The sequence below is a fragment of the Chrysemys picta genome, chromosome 1 (assembly GCF_011386835.1).
Source record: "Chrysemys picta bellii isolate R12L10 chromosome 1, ASM1138683v2, whole genome shotgun sequence".
In the NCBI taxonomy this organism is placed as follows: domain Eukaryota; kingdom Metazoa; phylum Chordata; order Testudines; family Emydidae; genus Chrysemys; species Chrysemys picta.
The window spans coordinates 280,955,952-280,974,909 of record NC_088791.1 but is presented as its reverse complement, the minus strand read 5'-3'; the positions used below and the strand labels follow the sequence as shown (position 1 = coordinate 280,974,909).

Genomic DNA, 18,958 nt, shown 5'->3' with positions numbered 1-18,958 from the left:
ATACGTCTCACACTATTCCATTTGAGACTGTAACATACCAGTCTACAGGAATCTTTTAGAACATAAAAGTGAGAAAACAACAATGACCTTGTAACCACTTCCATCAAACAGAAAAGGTATAATTAGAAAAAGGTATAAAAAAACTAGGGACAGATTCTCAGATTGTGGAAATCAGCAAACTTCCATTGATGTAACTTTATGATAAAAACATGTACTGAGATTCGGTGCTACTGACTTCTAGTGGAAAGAACTGTACAAATGATATAGCATACAGTTACTCCGCAGTTTGCGAGTTAACCTTGGGACAACGTAATTGTTTTCCTTATCGTATCTTGTTGCATAGACAGGGACTTCAACTAAAATATTGATAAGGTACATTAGACCAAAGTCATTTTATTGCCATACAAATAAGAAAGGTCATTTTATAATCAATATGTTGTTTAGCCAGCAATCTGGGCAAAGATTGCACAAGGGGTGAAATATGTTTGGATTGTCCCCTTTTCAAAAGAATCCTGGCAGCAGCCTTCTGCACCAGCTGGAGCTTATGTAGCATCCTACTGGGCAAGCAGCCAGTAGGGAATTGCAATAATCTAATCTTGAAATAACAAAAGCGTGAATGACCATTTCAAGGTCTGACTGTGAAAGCCATTGCTGCAACACAGCAAAAGTTCTTTAAGTAGCAGGATGATAACATACCCTGGAGCTTAGATGTTTCTGAAGAGATCAGAAAATGAAGGCATCTAAAATAGCTTCCCAGATCTTTACTACTAAGGTAAAAATGTGATTTCAAATAGGAAATAAAAAAAATTTGTTTTGGTTAGGGCTGAAAACTATAAATAAGCTTGAGAAACTCTTTAGACTTTCATTCCTGGATCTATAGCAAGAAGGATGAAGGTAGAAAAAGCTTGTATATCAAGAGTTCATGGATATCTGTATATAATCTTCATGATATTGCTAACTCAGACAGTAATATTCCAAATGTTGGTTAGAGAGTATCATACTGTTTATATTCAATGCAAAAAACAAGAAAGCCAGATTCTCAACTGGTTGAAATTGACATAAATTTTGATTTCAACGGTATTATGCAGATTTGTATCAGCTGAGGATCGGGCGCAGAGTTAATCCAACACTATGTCTACATCTACACTATGAAATAGGTGTGTGATTCCCCTGCTTGTGTATACATACTCGTGATAGTTCTTGTCTAACTAATGTGAGTATGAATAGCAGCATAGCTGTAGTAACACAGGTAGTGGCATCAGAGGCATGGCTGGGCTATGCCAAGTACAAACCTGCCTGAAACCATGTGGTCGGCATGGCTGAGGTCTGGAAAAAGTAACCAGAGTGTTACTTTCTCTGTCATATCCTGGGACCAGCATGGCTACAAAATAACAAAGAGGTATTAAATAAATAAATAAATAAATAAATAAATAGTAGTAATAATAATTATTCTTCAGATCATGTTAATAATAATAGTAGTATTTGATGGTTTGTATATAATCATTAGAAAAACTATAGAACATCAAGTTTGCACAATTAAGTACTCAAAAGTCAGTAAATGTCAAAGTTAGAGGAGTCTTGTTAACTGAGGAACCAGCTGAGGAAGAAGCAAACTGGCTGCAAGGAAATAAGGAAAGAGAAAAAGAGAAAGACACTAAAACTCAGACTCTGATTCCATAATTTGGAGAAGAAGCCATGGGCAGGAGGGGTACCTGAACTCCCTTAAGGCTTTATGCCATAACTCCAAAGACTGCTCTAGAATGGAAAGGAAACTGAAGCAAGGAACTGTTATTTTTGTTGTTGTTGTTTCAGTCTGTATATTTCTTGTGCTAGCTAAAGTAAAGAGTGATTGTTTTTGGCAACTCTTTAAAAGCCTGGGTGTCAGTTTATTTCCGCTACCATGTGTTCCTGAAGATATGAACTATAAATCCAGAATGCCCAGGAAGTTGGAGCTCTGGGAAATGGTATGTTTATGTTCATTGGGAGTCTGGGACCTCAGCTTTGATCCTGGGGGCTGGGAAGCTGGCCGGCACGGCGAGCTGAGGCTGTGGGGACAGGGACAGCAGCGGAGGGGCTTGGGGCTAGCCTTCCCGGTCAGGAGCTCAAGGACCAGGCAGGACAGTCCTGCGGGCCAGACGTGGCCCATGGGCCATAGTTTGCCCATCTCTGATCTAGGGGGTAAATGATATATTGTAAAATGAATAGCATTTGACCATATAATTAAAAATGTATCATAATGCATATGATGGCGGGTGGAAAAAGGATAACCTTGGTTCTGGCTTTGTGTGACCTTGATTTTTCTATATATTGGTCTAGTTTCTCCTGGAAACCTGAGATGCTCGGCAATAAGAAAAGGAGGTGCTTTTCTTTGCACTTGCCCTGGCTGTGGAGCTCCGAAATTCATGAGACTGGCGCTCCGTGCTGCATACCATACAAGTCTCCAGTGATCCTTCCTCGGCTCCTTCATACTTAAATAGTCAGCATTTGCCTTCAGTCAGCTGTCTCCCCTGATTTACTGCAGTGCCTTTGACTGGACAGCACAGTGTAGCTAAGTTAGCTGTGCACCTGTATAACACATCCTTCCTTTACTATGCATGTAAGCATTTAGAGAAAAAGCCTGTTGTTCATGCTCAATCAGGCCTGAGCAGAGTGCAGCCTGTGTTGACTTTAGTGAGCTTTGGATCAGGCTTTATATGGTTTTAAAAGGTTCATAAGTTAGTCAATTCAAAAGCAATTAACAATAGTGGTGGCTGTTGTTTACACTAACATCTTAGGAACTGAAGAGCCCAGATACAAGCCACCCTATGTGATTTCACAATGATGGGGATAGGATAGGAAATAATACTGTTGATCACAACAAAAGGAAAAGTCTTGGGGGTGGGGGGAGAAATAAACCAGCTAAGCACAATAACTAAAAAATAACTAGCAATAACTGCTGAAGATAGTAAAGATGTACTTATAATCAGTAGGGACAAGTGCTACATATAGATCAAGCAAACTCTAAACCATCAGAGGACCAAAGTCAGCAAGGAGGAATAACTCATTACAAGCCTTATTTAGCACAGTGTTAGTGCAATGATCAAGCTCTGGAATTTTTCAAATAACTAGATATGGCAGTGGCAGGACAACAGCTGTCCACTAATGATCCTTTTTAGAATCTTTGCCAGAAAGGGAAGGTTTGCTATAAAATGTTAATTGGAAAATTCTTTTATGGGTTATTATTTTTATTTAAATAATGAGGTAATCACTGCAGTATTGCATAAAACCAGAACTATCTGAGACCTCCAGGAGACATTAGAAATCTTGTTGCCATGGGAATGTTGGGATAAAAAAAAGCTAGTGCTAACAACAAATAGATTGTTAGATGCTTTCTACTTATTGCCTTTTGACATCCAGTTATCTCTCACAACAGACTGTCCCTATACTCAGACATCAACAACTTTACATTTTCTGGGTGCAGACCCATTCTACTTGCGAAATAGGCAGTGAGACCCATTTAATATTTTTTCCCTAATACTGATGGATACTCTTGAGCATATGGCTTTATAATGTTCTCCATTGGAAATGGACAAATGTATTATATTGCTGCATAGAACCACCAACTCTAAGAAATATAAAAGATGTAAAGAATTAGTCTTAAAGGCACTCATACAACATACCATAGAACTGGCCTCTCATCCATGGATAAAGATTATTGGATAATAATAAGAAGAATGGCCTACACTCCCCGTAGAACATTTCACTGTAAGACCTCAGAGTGCTTTACAAACATTATTTAATTAAGCTTCACAATACTCCTATGAAACAAATACTACATACCTTATTTCAAAGGCAGAGAGAAGGTACATGACTTTCCAAAGATCACACAACAACTTGATGACAGAGCTAGAAATAGCACCCAGAGACAAGATCCTCAATTGATGTAGATTGCCATGGCTCCATTGACGTCCAGTGCAGTTACACCAATTACACTGCTCTACAGCCAAAATGCTTCTGAAATAAATGTAGTCAAACTTTACTAATTCTGGGTCACTGAGAACGAAAATGATGCTTAAAATTGTTGATTGGCTCTAGTTTTCAAGATATGCTATTGGGTCAGTATATACGACCCTTGACTTGGGAATGGCGGAATATAAGTGAGTTATAAAGGGAAGGGATCTCAATTTAAACCAGAAATGACTAAAATACATCTTTGACTGGATCTATGAATAAATCTATGACTGGGTTTGGACAGTACTTGCTTTTTAGGCAAAACAATGAATGATGCAATCTGAAGCTGGTATTGCATCATACGTGATATGAATTGCATCATGTTATTCCTAGAAGTCATGGATGATGCAATCATAACGAAGCTTACATCACTCTGCTGAACAAATTGCCCTATATCAGCTCTAGAAATCATACAGTGTCATGCTCTCTTATTTGTCAGTGTTCGATTTTGCAAAGGAACACATTTCTGTTTAGCCAAAGTGAGCAGAGATGCCTCGTACTTGTGTGAACAGTGCAGATAACTTCTGCTATGTTTGTGGTGAAGTGACTTTTGCATCACAAAAGTGCAGTATAACCGCTATGGTTAAGAAAGCCTATCACCTTTATTTTGGCTGCAAAATTGGAGATCAGGACAAGAGGTGGGCCCCACACATATGCTGCAACACTTGTGCAACAAATCTTTGCCAGTGGTTGAACAGGAAAAGGAAATCTATGCCTTTTGCAGTGCCAATGATTTGGAGAGAGCCAACAGATCATACCCGCAATTGTTACTTCTGCACGGTGCCTCCAGTTGGGAAAGGTGTGTCAAAGAAGAAAAAGTGGACTGTGCATTATCCAAACATTACATAAGCTATACGCCCAGTACCCCCATGGAGAAGGACTGCCGGTTCCTGATGCACCAGAATCATTCTCACTTGAGTAAGATGAGGAAGAGGAAGAGGATGAAACTTCTGGTCCTGAACCATCAATGTCACAGGACCCACATTTTCTCCCATCCTCCTCCTCCTCTGAACCACACCTCATAACACAAGGTGAACTGAATGACCTTGTCAGGGATTTGGAACTACCCAAGAGTAAGGCAGAGCTTTTGGGCTCCAGAATACAGCAGTGGAATCTCCTGGCAGGTGATGTTAGGGTGCTCCGTGACCGTCAATAGGATCTTGTCCCATTCTTCTTCATGGAAGGTGATCTTGTAGCCTGTAACAACATCAATGGTGTGATGGCAACCCTCAACATCGTTCACGATCCAGATGAGTGGAGACTGTTCATTGATTCATTGAAGATGATTCTTAAAGCTGTTTTACTGCATAATGGCAATGTTTTGCCATCAATTCCAGTTGGTCATGCAGTCCATATGAAGGAAACCTATGACAACATGGAACAACTTTTGAGGTGCATAAACTATGACCAACATCAGTGGCAGCTTTGTGGCGATTTGAAGGTTGTTGCTTGGTCTGCAGACTGGATACACAAAGTACTGCTGTTTTCTCTGCGAATGGGATAGTCGTGCAAGAGATTCCCACTACATCAAGAAAGATTGGCCACTCCGACAGTCATTGGAGCCTGGGAGGAAAAGTGTTCAGCATCCACCACTTGTTGAATCAAGGAAGATTTTGTTACCACCCTTACACATCAAGCTGGGTCTGATGAAGAACTTTGTCAAGGCCATTGACAAAACACAAGCAGCTTTCAAGTACCTCCGTGGACAATTTCCAAGGTTAAATGAAGCTAAGATAAAGGAAGGTGTCTTTGTTGGTCCTCAGATTCGTGAACTTCTTCGAGATGATGCATTTGACCATGCACTGCGTGGCAAGGAAAAGACGGCATGGAAAGCCTTCCAGTTAGTGGCAATACATTTTCTTGGCAACAACAAGGCAGACGACTACAGGTTGTTGGTGGAAAACCTCCTCAAGGCATACAAAAGCCTTGGTTGCAACATATCACTAAAGATACATTTTTTGCACTCTCATCTAGATTTTTTTCCACCGAACTGCGGAGCAGTGAGTGACGAGCACATCGAGCGATTTCACCAGGATATTGCAACAATGGAGAAACGCTTTCAGCGCAAATGGAGCCCATCAATGCTTGCAGACTATTGCTGGACAGTGACAAGAGATGCTCCATTTAATGAATACAAGAGTCAAGCCAAGAAGCACCGAGTAGACACTGAATAGGACTAAACTATGTACATAATAGTTTTTTGCCTTTTGTTTCATAACAAATTTTATTGATATAACCCTTTTGCTGATTTTTAAAGTGTTACGTAAACAGGACAGATGAAATATTATCATATAAAGCAACCATAAACACATGAAAAGACCTAGGTTCACAATTTATGATTAAAACTCTACTATCTACACAATATACATAGACATAAAATGTAAAAACTTAAATATCTTAGAAACAGTAGCCAATCAGTTGTTTTAATTGCCATATTTGAATTCAGCTCATCAAAATACATAATAAATAGCACATTTTACCTCTGAAGCAGACGACTTCTCAAAAATTGTAGACCAGTGTTAACTGCAGCTGAAGACATGGCCCCAAGAGTCCCAGTCCTCTGTTCCCCTCTCTAACTGCTAGATGCCATTACCTTGCTTTGTGGTCTGATACGAGAACTTACATTATGAAAGCTCTACACATTTGGGGCATAATTTGATATGATTCGCCGGATCTGCTCCAGACACACTATGTCTGCCCTGGAACTGGAAAGTGAGAAATGATGTTGCTTGATAAAGCTTTGAGGGAGAGCTTGCAGAGCACTGGATTACATGTAATGCTTGATCTTGCTCCCACCAATGTCAATGGGAGTCTTATAACCATCTGCATAGAGAAGAGGATTGATCCATAGGTCAATGTTATCTGCCTGTCTGACGACCTTTTCTTTCATGTCCACTTTATTTGTAGGAGAATATTGTGGAAAAATTAAAGACTGAGAAGGAAATAGAAACCCATTTTAGACAGATGGATGGATCTCTGAACTTCAATTCTGTTTATTCCAGATAAATGAGACATGTGTGTAAGGGGGAGGGATAGCTCAGTGGTTTGAACATTGGCCTGCTAAACCCAAGGTTTTGAGTTCAATCCTTGAGGGGGCCACTTAGGGATCTGGGGCAAAATCAGTACTTGGTCCTGCTAGTGAAGGCAGGGGGCTGGACTCAATGACCTTTCAAGGTCCCTTCCAGTTCTAGGAGATGGGATATCTCCATTAAAAAAAAAACACTTGTGACATTTAATAGTTGCTGCACACTATCTGTGTAATCCTAGTGCTCTATGTTTTATTCAGTGCTCTGAATTCAATAAAAAATAGTGGAAAAAATAAATGGAGTGAATAGAATTTCTCAGATGATCAGATGCTAGTAAGGGGCTTGATGTAAACATAAATATTTTAGAGGAACAATGGATAGACAGTTGGGAATGACTGACATTGATTTTAGCTTTGAAAAATAAATCTGCAAAGTGCTGATATAATGTTACCAACTTATTGGATAAATTCACCATGGCTGTAAATATTTAAGATGTTGTTCTTACTTGTTTAATAATAAAAGACAAGATGTCTCAATGCTTTCCCCTCTCCCAACAACCTAACATATAGGGTGGGTCCTTCCCTAGATGTAGTAAACAAAAGAAAACATTTAATTATGTCTGTCTAAGGCAGGCTTTCCTTGTCTGAGTGTTAAATTGGAACTGTCATCTGGGCAGAGAAGAAGGGTCATGTGATCTGGAAGTACACTCTTTACCAAAAAACAATAATAGATGGAGGAGGATTAGAATCCCCACCAAACTTGTGATGAAGCTAACTACTGGTTGAGGTGTCCCATGACTGCAACAGATAACTGAAGGAAAGGGGATGAAGGTCACATTTGCTTCACTCAGAGCCACTTGCGTTGTATGAAGGACATGCAGTGTGATAGTCTTCTCCCCCCAGGGGTGTAAAACTTCACAAGGGCCACATGGTCCTAGGAGAGAAAAAGGAATGCATATATCATAGGAAGCAGAAAGGGAATTTATCTGCATGATATCTCCTCCCAGACAACTATAAACTCCTCTCCCTGTTACTTTTCAATATGAAACTCTAGGGCTGACCCTTCTGAAGTAGGCCATCTGAGTTGGTTAGCTTGCTATAGGGCTAGTATCCACACGCTTCTGTGGCCTGCTGGGTCAGATCACACATTTCCAGAGTTGAGGGATGTCAATTTGGAGTCTCCAAAATAATAAAAACTTTTGGATAAAAGAAAGTACTGTGATATTGACCATAAGGTGGTGCCATCTGATGTTGGCAGAGTTATTAATATGTTTTAAATGTATTCATTTATTTATTCAGATTTGTTCACCGACCATATCCCAGGCTGTCGTAACATTGCAAAAATTATATACAATATTTTTTAAAAATGAACACAGGGTACTCATGGCCTATAAATGATATACCCTCCTTCCTATGTATCTTCTGCAATATCTTCCTAGCTGTAACAATAAGTCTTAACTCAGCCTCCCAGATCCCCTTAATCAACTCTTGACACAGTCCTGCCAGTCAAACTTCTCCCTTTCCAGGGAAAGTCTCAGCAAACAGATGGGCCTCACAGCATGTCTTTAAACTCATAAAATCATATCTTCAGTGAAATGAGGAAGGAGGTGAAGGTGCCTCTTAAAGGACATCCTGTCCCCAACTCAGAAGGAACTTTCAACTCAAGTTCCTTAGGTAATCTTCACTGTCATGATAACACAGAAGAAGAGAGGCAATTTCAGGAGGGAAAAGGGAAATTATCTTATAAATTGGTTGCTGATTCTACAGCTCTCAATGAGCCAAGACGAGCTTGAATGTGCCCCATCAGCTCTGCCCAACAGTATCTAAGAATAAAGCATTTTAAATTAAAAAACCTATTTCTTTACCATCATGCCATAAACCTGGCAGCCAGGCCCATAGGTTGTCAGGGTGTGGAGCATATTATCTAGCCATCCAATTTCTGCCATCATGGTGGTCTGACATTCTGAGCGGTGTGCGCCTCAGACCAAGTTCCAAAGGCAGGGCAGAACCAATCACTTGAGGACATCCTAGCATAACATGGCCTTGCATAACATGGTTGTACATGTATCAGACAGTACCTGCTTTCCCCTAGTGTTTCTCTTGTGCTGTGACCTGCAAAGCTTAACTATGGTCTGTTTTCTAAAACTGCACACTACTCAGGCTTACACAGTGTTAGGCAAGAGTTCAAAATTCAGTTAGCAGTGAGACAGAAACCTATGTAACTAACAAGCAGGAACACCAGCAGCCCAAGGATACTGACAATTGTAAACACTTGATAAACTTATATGGTCAAATGTCCGCCCAGTAACTCGGCTCTTAGAACAGAACAAACCCTCCCTTCACAGTCCTCTGGATATCTGTAATCACTCACCCTGATCCCACCCCTTCACCTTAAGGTAGTCATGAATAATTGATGTAATCAAAATAGTTTTGACGTGTATGTTCTGTTCCTGTCACTGTCATGTTAAGTGCATTCTCTGTCTCTGAAACAATGTTTGTCTCTGTAAGAACAAGATAAATGCAAATGAAGTGATAAGAGAAAGGTATATATTGGTCACTGTAACACCACGCCTTTGAAACTACTTGTCAGTCTTCCCGGTACATAAATAAACCCTCTTCAGTATTGTCTGTTTTCCCCAAGAATCAGGCAGGCACAATCTCTTTGCTTCACAACAGAAACCTGCAAGTCATAGTGTCATGTGCTAATAGGTTATTATCGTATGTTGATAGGACATGAGCATATGATAATTGCTGCTGCATGCCCCAAACTCCCACCAAAAGACATGTTGGTACTGCTGCCTGCTGTCTCCAGAGATTCTTCGTCCTCCTATCTTTCCTGTGACCTGTTGTATTAACTTACATGGGCCCAAAAGGGGCCCCTGAAACTGTCCAACATAAACAGTTGTAACAAGATTCAGGGTTTGGTATACAGAGACCTCATCCTGCTTAGTATCATGGCAAACATATTAGGACATTCAGACCTAAGATTAGGAAGTTATTTCTTTCTTTCTTGATTGAAACACACAAAAGGGAAATAATCAAAATGAGGCAAAGAGCATTGAAAGTGAAATTGAGTGATTATGCAAAACAAACAAAACCTATCAAAATCCCTTTTTAAGAGACAGAGAATATTGGTTAACGTTTCTTATTCAGTCAAACAGGCCTCTTTCTGAGGAAGAATAGTTTAATTCTGTTGTTCAATTCTTTGTCAGGAATGATAGTCACTTTACTGTTTTTGACCGAGGAATGCTATTGGCTGGCAGGTTGGCCATGACAGCTGTTGCTCCCATCTCACCTCCCGAGTCAGGGACATCATCTCGTTAGTCTGGTCACATCCCTCTCTTCACTGGTCCTTCTCAGGCCAAGCAGAGCTGGATGAGCCATCTCATCTCACCATGTTGGTGCCTTACATTGCAGTTGATTTCAGAATCAGGTGTAAAGCCGAGAGAGAGAGAGATAGGACAGGAGAGAAATAATGGGATATGGAAAGGATCCAAAAAGGGAGGGGAACACAGAGTCAATCTCACATGTATCAGGCTAGGATCCTTGCTGGGGCAGTCATGATTGTCAAGTGCCACACTGGTGCATCAATGTCTGATGTCATGGCAATGATCCTTCTGCAGCAGCCGCTGAGAAGGCAAAACAGTTCCCCTTTTCTTCCCCAAAGTTTCTTTTTAAGGGCCCCAGAAAGAGCTATTGATGGAATGATCTACCCTCTCTTTATTTTGCCCATCAATTACGCCTAATTTCCAATTTAATGGACCACAATTGTGGTCTATTAAATTCCAGTCTTCTACTCCTCTTGTTTCCAGACATAATCATATATGGTCCTTGAGTGGTATCAATAAACCCTTTCCATTTGAATTAATTCAGTCTTTCTGTCTCCTTCTTACATCTTTTCTTAAACAATTTTATACAATGGATCATTGTAACAATTTATGAACCTCTACCTGCTTTTTTACCAGTTGAGCTAACAACTAAGTCTAGGCCTACTAGGCCCCAATTATTACAACACTCTTTCCCCTCATCCACCTCAGAACAAACAGATACAATGCTAGTGCCTGTTCCTTTCCTGAGCTCCCTACCAAAACCCTAGTTACCTCTTCCCCCATCCCTCACCCCATTTTCATTTTGGGCATGAGCAAAGCAGGCCCAGCAGCCAATGGATGTCGAGCTACAAACTTATTCCACCCGAAGTGTGTCCTAGCTTGCATTTGTCCAGAGTCCATGTCTGCTCACAGAGTCTATGCCTGCTACCCAGCCCATTTGCAAGCCCTTCAGTACTCATATGCTCTGCTCACAACCAGTCTTCCCTTTTGAAAATATTATGTGTGCATATAGCCTGTGCGTGTGGTATATTTGCACATAAGAGGATCAGTGGCCACCTAGGTTTCTGAAAATTTTGACCATAGAAACTGACTATTTCTGTAAAAGTCCCTGATGGCAAAATTACAAAGGCCATATGTGACGTAACCAGGGTCCTACCAAATTCACGGTCAATTTTGGTTAATTTCATAGTCATAAGATTTTTAAAATAGTAAATCTCATGATTTCAGCTATTTAAATCTGAAATTTCATGGTGTTGTAATTTAGGGGTCCTGATCCAAAAAGGAGTTGTGTGGGAGTCGCAAGGTTATTGTAGGTGGGCTTATGGTACTGCTACCTTTACTTCTGCGCTGCTGCTGGTGAGGACACAGCCTTCAAAGCTGGGCAGCTGGAGTGTGGCAGCTGCTGGCTGGGAGCCCAGCTCTGAAGGCAGAGCCACTGCCAGAAACAACACAGAAGTAAGGCTGGCATGGTATGGTATTGCTACCCTTACTTCTGCACTGCTGCCTGCAGAACTGGGCCCTCAGTCAGCAGCCATCACTATCTGACTACCCAGCTCTGAAGGCAGCAGTATAGAAGTAAGGAGGCATGGCATGGTGTTGCCACCCTCACTTCTGTGCTGCTGCTGGTGGGGTGCTGCCTTCAGAGCTGGGCGCCCAGCCAACAGACGCTGCTCTCCAGCCACCCATATCTGAAGGCTGCGCAGAAGTGAGAGTGGCAATACCACGTGTAGTAAGTGAAGGCAATGTAGTAAGTAAAGGCCTAATGAAGGCCCAGTATGAGGCCTGAACCAAACTAAAGTAATGGTCAAGACTTTGCTAATATGAAGCAAAGTTAAGCTGTGAGCAAGAGGCAGGCCCTGCTCACAGAAGCTGGCAAGGAAAGGGCTGATGTTGCATAGTTACAGTATAAACATGGTACCAAGACACACTATACCGGAACATTCCACAGATAACATGGAACAGGCCGACCCATCCCAATGACAGGGGCAAAAGGGTAAAATGATGGATAGAGTTGTTTTGATCGAACCAACATGTACAAGGTGAGAGGCGGCACCTTACTACGTAGAGGGGTTGTACCTTGCTACGTAGAGGGGTTGAACCTCAATACATCAGGAGTGATGTGTAACTTGTTTGTACCTGTGTATAAGAATGTGTCCCTGGGGTGGTGTCTTTGTCCGGCCACGGGGGCAGTGGAAAGTCCCGCCACTGAGCCGGGTCCTTGCCAAGAGACATCTATTAGTAGTATGCCCGGTAGACTAAGTAATCTACGGGGAACTGCAATTGTGTCCGAGATCGCAATAAACCTGGCCGAGGTGCCTTTGTATCTTAGTAGACTCTGTGGTTATTGGGGATTCTCGTCGGGTCTGCTGTGTCAGCTATCTGCGCAGAGCTGGGGCAGCACACAGAGGGAACACACGCACGCAGCCGAGTGATATCAACAGGAGAAAGCAGAAGCACCAAACCGGTAGCCTCTCACAACACTGGTGACCCCGACCGCTGATCTGGTGAGTAAGCAAAACTGCCGTGGTAGGAATCGCGATCTAACATGGCAGTAAACCTCGAGCTAGGGAACCCCCTTATCCCCTCCCTCATGATCCCCACAGAGTTTGATAATTGTTGGACCCGCTGTATTGCCAGTAAGGGGGGTCCATATGAATTTAAAAAAGAGAGTGGGGAAACATGGACTGGCTTATGTAGAGCGATGGTAAAAACTGAGGCTCTAAGAAACAGTAATAAGAGTAAAAAAGCAAAAATTTTGCAACTCATGTCTCTGGTAGTGAGACGGCTCAGACAGCATGTTGGAATGCTGGCCAAACAAGTCACAAAAAAAACAGGAGGAGTAGAAGAGGTAACCCGGGCAGTTGAGCACTGGAAAGCCCAAGCTCTGTTAGCACAGCAACAGGCGGGCCAAACTCATGATATGCTCGAGCAAGTAAAGCAGGAAAATAAAAAATTGGAAACAGCTGTAAAAAACCTGCAGAAGCAAAAAGTGCCGTCCCCTGTTATAAATATTGGTAGTAAACAGCAGGCTTCAGGTAGCTACCCTGTGCCTGAAGAATGGGGACAGAAGTGGAAAAAGGTGGTCCTAGTAAAATTAAAAGATGAAACGGGGTCCACTGCATTGCAACCAATACCTTATGATAAAAGCCAGGTTCCAGTTAAACTTAAACTGAGACCTAGACTGGTGCCTGTCAGAACGGAACAAGTAAGTGCACAGAAGGAAAGAGTAGCACATAATACTTTCACAGAATTGGTAAATCAGATGAAGGAAAATATGGAACAGTTCACAGAGCACATTAGGAGACAGGAGCTGCGACTCGATCGCAGGGGAGTGAATAAAAAAGCATTTCAAAGTAAAAAACCAAAATTAAATGGGTTAACACCTAAAATTGATACAATAACACATGGAGCTGCCCAAAACCAGTTAACTGCACCAAAAAAGGGCACTCCTGCCATCCATTTGGCATGCACACAAAAGCAACAGACATTGGGGGAACAAATTCAGGTTTTACAAGATCAGGTAACTACCCCCATTCTCCTCTCAAAGCCAGGATAAAAAACAGGGGTGCGGTTCCTAACTGTGCAGGTTCCCAACTGCTTTGACCCACGGAACCACACTCTACGCTCATATCTGAAAATAGAATATTCTTTCTCAAATATTTTTACATACCGGTTAAGGTTTGTCCTTTATATGCTTTCTTAGTTTGTTAAATTTGCTGTTGCTGCCTGTACTTTCAAATATCTTGATAGAGTTAATCTCTCTTAGCTCAGGTCTCACTACCTTCCTAAGTTGCTCTGCACCCCCACCCTCTCTCCCCCGCCTCTCCTCAATTCTGCTCTCTTTTTGTTTTAAAAGTTAAAAGTTACAGTTTTTACAGAAATCTCCAAAAGATAAAGCAATTGAAAACAGAATAAAACAAGAAACAAAAAGAAAACAAGGTAAAAACTTTACTTTAAATAAATCCCAGTAAATTAAGTATTTTAACCCTTCAGGAATGCAACAGTTGGAATTATTCCTAACTTTCTTGAAGATATGGTTGCCAAGCAACAGAAATGCACACTCTGCTTCTAATCCTAACCACTCACTAATATTTGAAACATAGTTTTTTCTTATTTTAAATATAACCCTTTTTATTTTTTATTTTTGTTTGTCTTACTTTGTATAGTTATTAATAGAATTCTGGCGCCATTTGTTGTTAATTGTAAGTTTGTCCTGTATGTCATGTGTGTTGTTTTGTGCTGTATGTTGTGTGTGTCACGTGACTATCATTTTTATTTTGTTGCAACAAAAGTCAATTTTATACTTTTTTTAAAAAATTATGTATATGTGGTACCACACTATTTTAAGATCATGGTTGGAGTATAATCATTATTAGCACCAATTTTTTGTGCAAAGTTCAAAAAGGTTTCAGTTACAAATATATGTACATATATTTCCATATATTTCTGCCTCAACAAATAATGCAATTGCAAACAAAAAATATTCTCTTATCAATCACAGTTTTGTTTTGTTTTTAAAAAAATTTTTATTCAAAGAAAAAATGTAAGGGGAAACCTTCAACATTAAGGTAAAGATAATATTAACAAAATGTTAATTTCTTTTTTGGGCATTTTATAAACTTGTTTGCACTTTTAAATATAGTTATAAGAATATCATAACCAAAATGTTTTAAAATAACAATTTATGCATAAAGCTAACCAAACAATTTCAACAGGTTTCCATGTTTTCAACAGGTTTCCACCTTTGGCTCCCAAACATAGCAAAGCATCATGAAAGTATACCCTCAAATACCCTCAAAGTACTGTATTTAAAATTTATTTTGGTTTAATTTTATAGTTGGTTTAATTTTTTATGCTTTTCTTTTGTTATGTTATGTTAATGGGAAGCAGTGGTTGTTAAAGTTGTGCTTCTAAACAGTTAACAAAAGTAAAATTAGTATCACAAGCAAATTAACTCTAAAAAGCTTGGTAAAAATTCTGTTAACTCCTTTGCTGAAACAAATTGTTCAGCAAAGGAAAGCAATACACCTTCTCATGGAAGATTGTGAGCATTTATTTTAGCCGTTAAGCATTACATTTCGTATAAAAATATTAGTAATGCACTTCAAATGAAAATGAATGTCTATACAACAACAATTGCAAAGGTATAGCTTGTGTTATAAAAGGCTTGGTCCCTATTACATTGTTCTTATGACATTGTAAACAAACTAAGTTAAACTGTGTATTAAGTTTGAGTTACTGAAAACAAAAACAAGCAAAAATCCTTTATTATGTTAACTAACCAGCTGTTTAAGTTGCATCCCACAGACCAAAAACACCAAAAAATATCACACCCTGAAGACACCAAATGATATCAGTATACAGTGAAGAAACTGCCAAGCATCAAGAACAGAAAAATGAAGTGCTTTATAAATAAGAGACTGGTCAAATACACCTCTATCTACCATATATGGACAATTAAGTTAACAATCAGCTAAAAACCACTAGCTGAACCAGGATAAGCCATCATTTAATTTCAACTTGGTTACTATGTAAAAACAACTGTATTATTGCTGTACTGCTGTATTGTTGTCTTATTGCTGTACTGTATTATTGCTGTACAACATTTACAATGTGCATAACCTTGCTAAACTGTTTAACCAACACACATGTAAAAATCAACAAACAAATGGCAGCAAACAACATGAAGGCAAAAAAACAACAAAGTAGTAAACAAACAAAAAGTTACATAGTAACTACAAATTGGGTAAACAAATTGCCTGTTAGTACCAGTCATAATTTAGGTCAGTAACACTGCATCCTAACTGAGGCACATGTTATTCAAAACAATCTTGTTCAGTGTCTGGGTACCAATACTACATCCTGACACAGAACTGTTTAATAAATTGGTTACTGTCCATTCAGTAGGTTATCTGGAAGACAGCATCCATAACAAACAACTGGATCTATGTCAACTACTGGTGTATCGCAGAGCCGTGCAACCAATGGAACAGAGAAGTTAACCACTTCTATTTCCTGCCCAGTGAAGCTAACCAGAGAGTGACAACCAGCAGTAAGAGTAACCTATAACATGAATGGACAGTACTGGGTAGTAACTAATTACAATATAGTTATATATAAAGGCCTCAGTGGTAGTGTCACTACTCCAAATTTCTGTTTTACTTTTCATATACATAGCACTGTAGAACATACTATCACAATCCCTATCCCAATATTTCAAAACACTCAGCCTACTACTAATGATAAGACAAGTGATAACTAGAATTGCCCTAATAGGAGTGTGTTTCTATCTGTGTTACCAAAGTAAAAGGGCCAGAGTACAACACCGAACAGGAAAAACATGGTTATGCTTGCATATAAGGTAGTGTCATATGTACACATACATACTATACATATATGCCCATACACACTCCAAATATATATGCAATATCCATATAATTGATATATATTAATTATTTAGGAGTGCCTCTAAGGCTCAATCATAATACTACATTCCTCAGTCATGGTCCCGGGCCTAACATTCCCAGGCCCACCATACGGGACTAAAAAATAATTAGATAATAAAATCTGTCTGCCAGTCGTACGAGGGAATGTGCAGACTAAACAGACGGATGGGGCATAAGTGTATGAATAATAAAAGAAGGTAACCATATAAGTGTTTAGCCCACTGGGTTATCTTCAGTCCATGCATTATGCTTTTCCGGGACGATGAGTAAACATCCTCCCCTTAAAAAGACAAAAAGTGGGGGAATGTAGTAAGTGAAGGCAATGTAGTAAGTAAAGGCCTAATGAAGGCCCAGTATGAGGCCTGAACCAAACTAAAGTAATGGTCAAGACTTTGCTAATATGAAGCAAAGTTAAGCTGTGAGCAAGAGGCAGGCCCTGCTCACAGAAGCTGGCAAGGAAAGGGCTGATGTTGCATAGTTACAGTATAAACATGGTACCAAGACACACTATACCGGAACATTCCACAGATAACATGGAACAGGCCGACCCATCCCAATGACAGGGGCAAAAGGGTAAAATGATGGATAGAGTTGTTTTGATCGAACCAACATGTACAAGGTGAGAGGCGGCACCTTACTACGTAGAGGGGTTGTACCTTGCTACGTAGAGGGGTTGAACCTCAATACATCAGGAGTGATGTGTAACTTGTTTGTACCTGTGTATAAGAATGTGTCCCTGGGGTGGTGTCTTTGTCCGGCCACGGGGGCAGTGGAAAGTCCCGCCACTGAGCCGGGTCCTTGCCAAGAGACATCTATTAGTAGTATGCCCGGTAGACTAAGTAATCTACGGGGAACTGCAATTGTGTCCGAGATCGCAATAAACCTGGCCGAGGTGCCTTTGTATCTTAGTAGACTCTGTGGTTATTGGGGATTCTCGTCGGGTCTGCTGTGTCAGCTATCTGCGCAGAGCTGGGGCAGCACACAGAGGGAACACACGCACGCAGCCGAGTGATATCAACAGGAGAAAGCAGAAGCACCAAACCGGTAGCCTCTCACAACACCACGATCCACCTAAAATAACCTTGTGACCCCCCTGCTACTCCTTTTTGGAAACGAATTTGAGAAACGCTGGTCTCCCCCATAAAATCTGTATAGTATAGGTTAAAAGCACACAAAAGACCAGATTTCACTATCCGTGATGCATTTATCATGGCTGTGAATTTTGTAGGGCCCTAGACATAACCAATAAATTATTCTATACAGTATCTCTATAGAATATTAAACCCATATACTAATTTACCCAAACTTTTTCAACCCCCTATTAAATATAAATCAAACACACATTTCAGATGCTCTAGGAGCTACAGCAAAGAAATTTACTTCTAAGATTAATGGCTACACCTTATAGTAATTAACAACTCTTTCTCTTTGCAACCACTATCAAGTTCCTTGCGACTATCAACTGTTGTAAGGCTTATTTGAGAAAACTTGAGACTGTGAAAATTCTTTTAAAATATATTCATGAGTACGGCTTGCATGGTAGGATGTTAATCAGGGGCACTGGATGTAAAACGATAATTAAAGACATTTAAGGTTACATTGGCTTTGTGATCTGACCTAAAAATATCTAGCTGTTTTTGTGTGCATGTTATTTTGGACTGTGCCCTTGCAAATGATTTTGACCTTCTTGAAAATAACCAAAAGACATCAGGAAATAAACTTTCACAAAAGAGGGTGAGAATCACCTCGTGTTGATCTATCACACTGGCATTAGCAGAGTTTAGATGTAAATTTACAAAACATATATAATATTTTATATGTAAGCTGCATGTTTTATAGAATATGATGTCACTTATTAGGGAGAGGCAATTAAAACTTTGGGGATTATCTCTCAACTGCGTGTAGCTACTAGGGAAATGCAGGGTTTCCCTGGGAACATATACTGGGAGGCTCTTTCCATATCCATCACACATGTGAAGGAATCAGGCAGGAACATGACAGTATAATATTCTGCTCTACTTAGGCTCTTATAGCTGAGTCCAGGGGGAGCCAGCTAGAGCACACAGTAGTGCTTCATATTCCCATAGGAGCATAAGAATCTTTGTCCAAGATGTGTGGACAGAGTATTACATGTCCCCACCTCCTCTCAGGAACCTCCTAATGTCTAG

At 40.2% G+C, this 18,958-nt stretch overlaps 1 long non-coding RNA gene across 1 annotated transcript; it reads left to right on the top strand.

Moving 5' to 3' along the window:
* The first annotated feature begins 12,070 nt into the window (after positions 1 to 12,070).
* LOC135980850 (uncharacterized) lies at positions 12,071 to 17,698 on the top strand. The gene is made up of 2 exons (XR_010597750.1): positions 12,071 to 12,848; positions 14,214 to 17,698. It is a non-coding gene; the product is annotated as an uncharacterized LOC135980850 (long non-coding RNA).
* Positions 17,699 to 18,958: the final 1,260 nt, after the last annotated feature.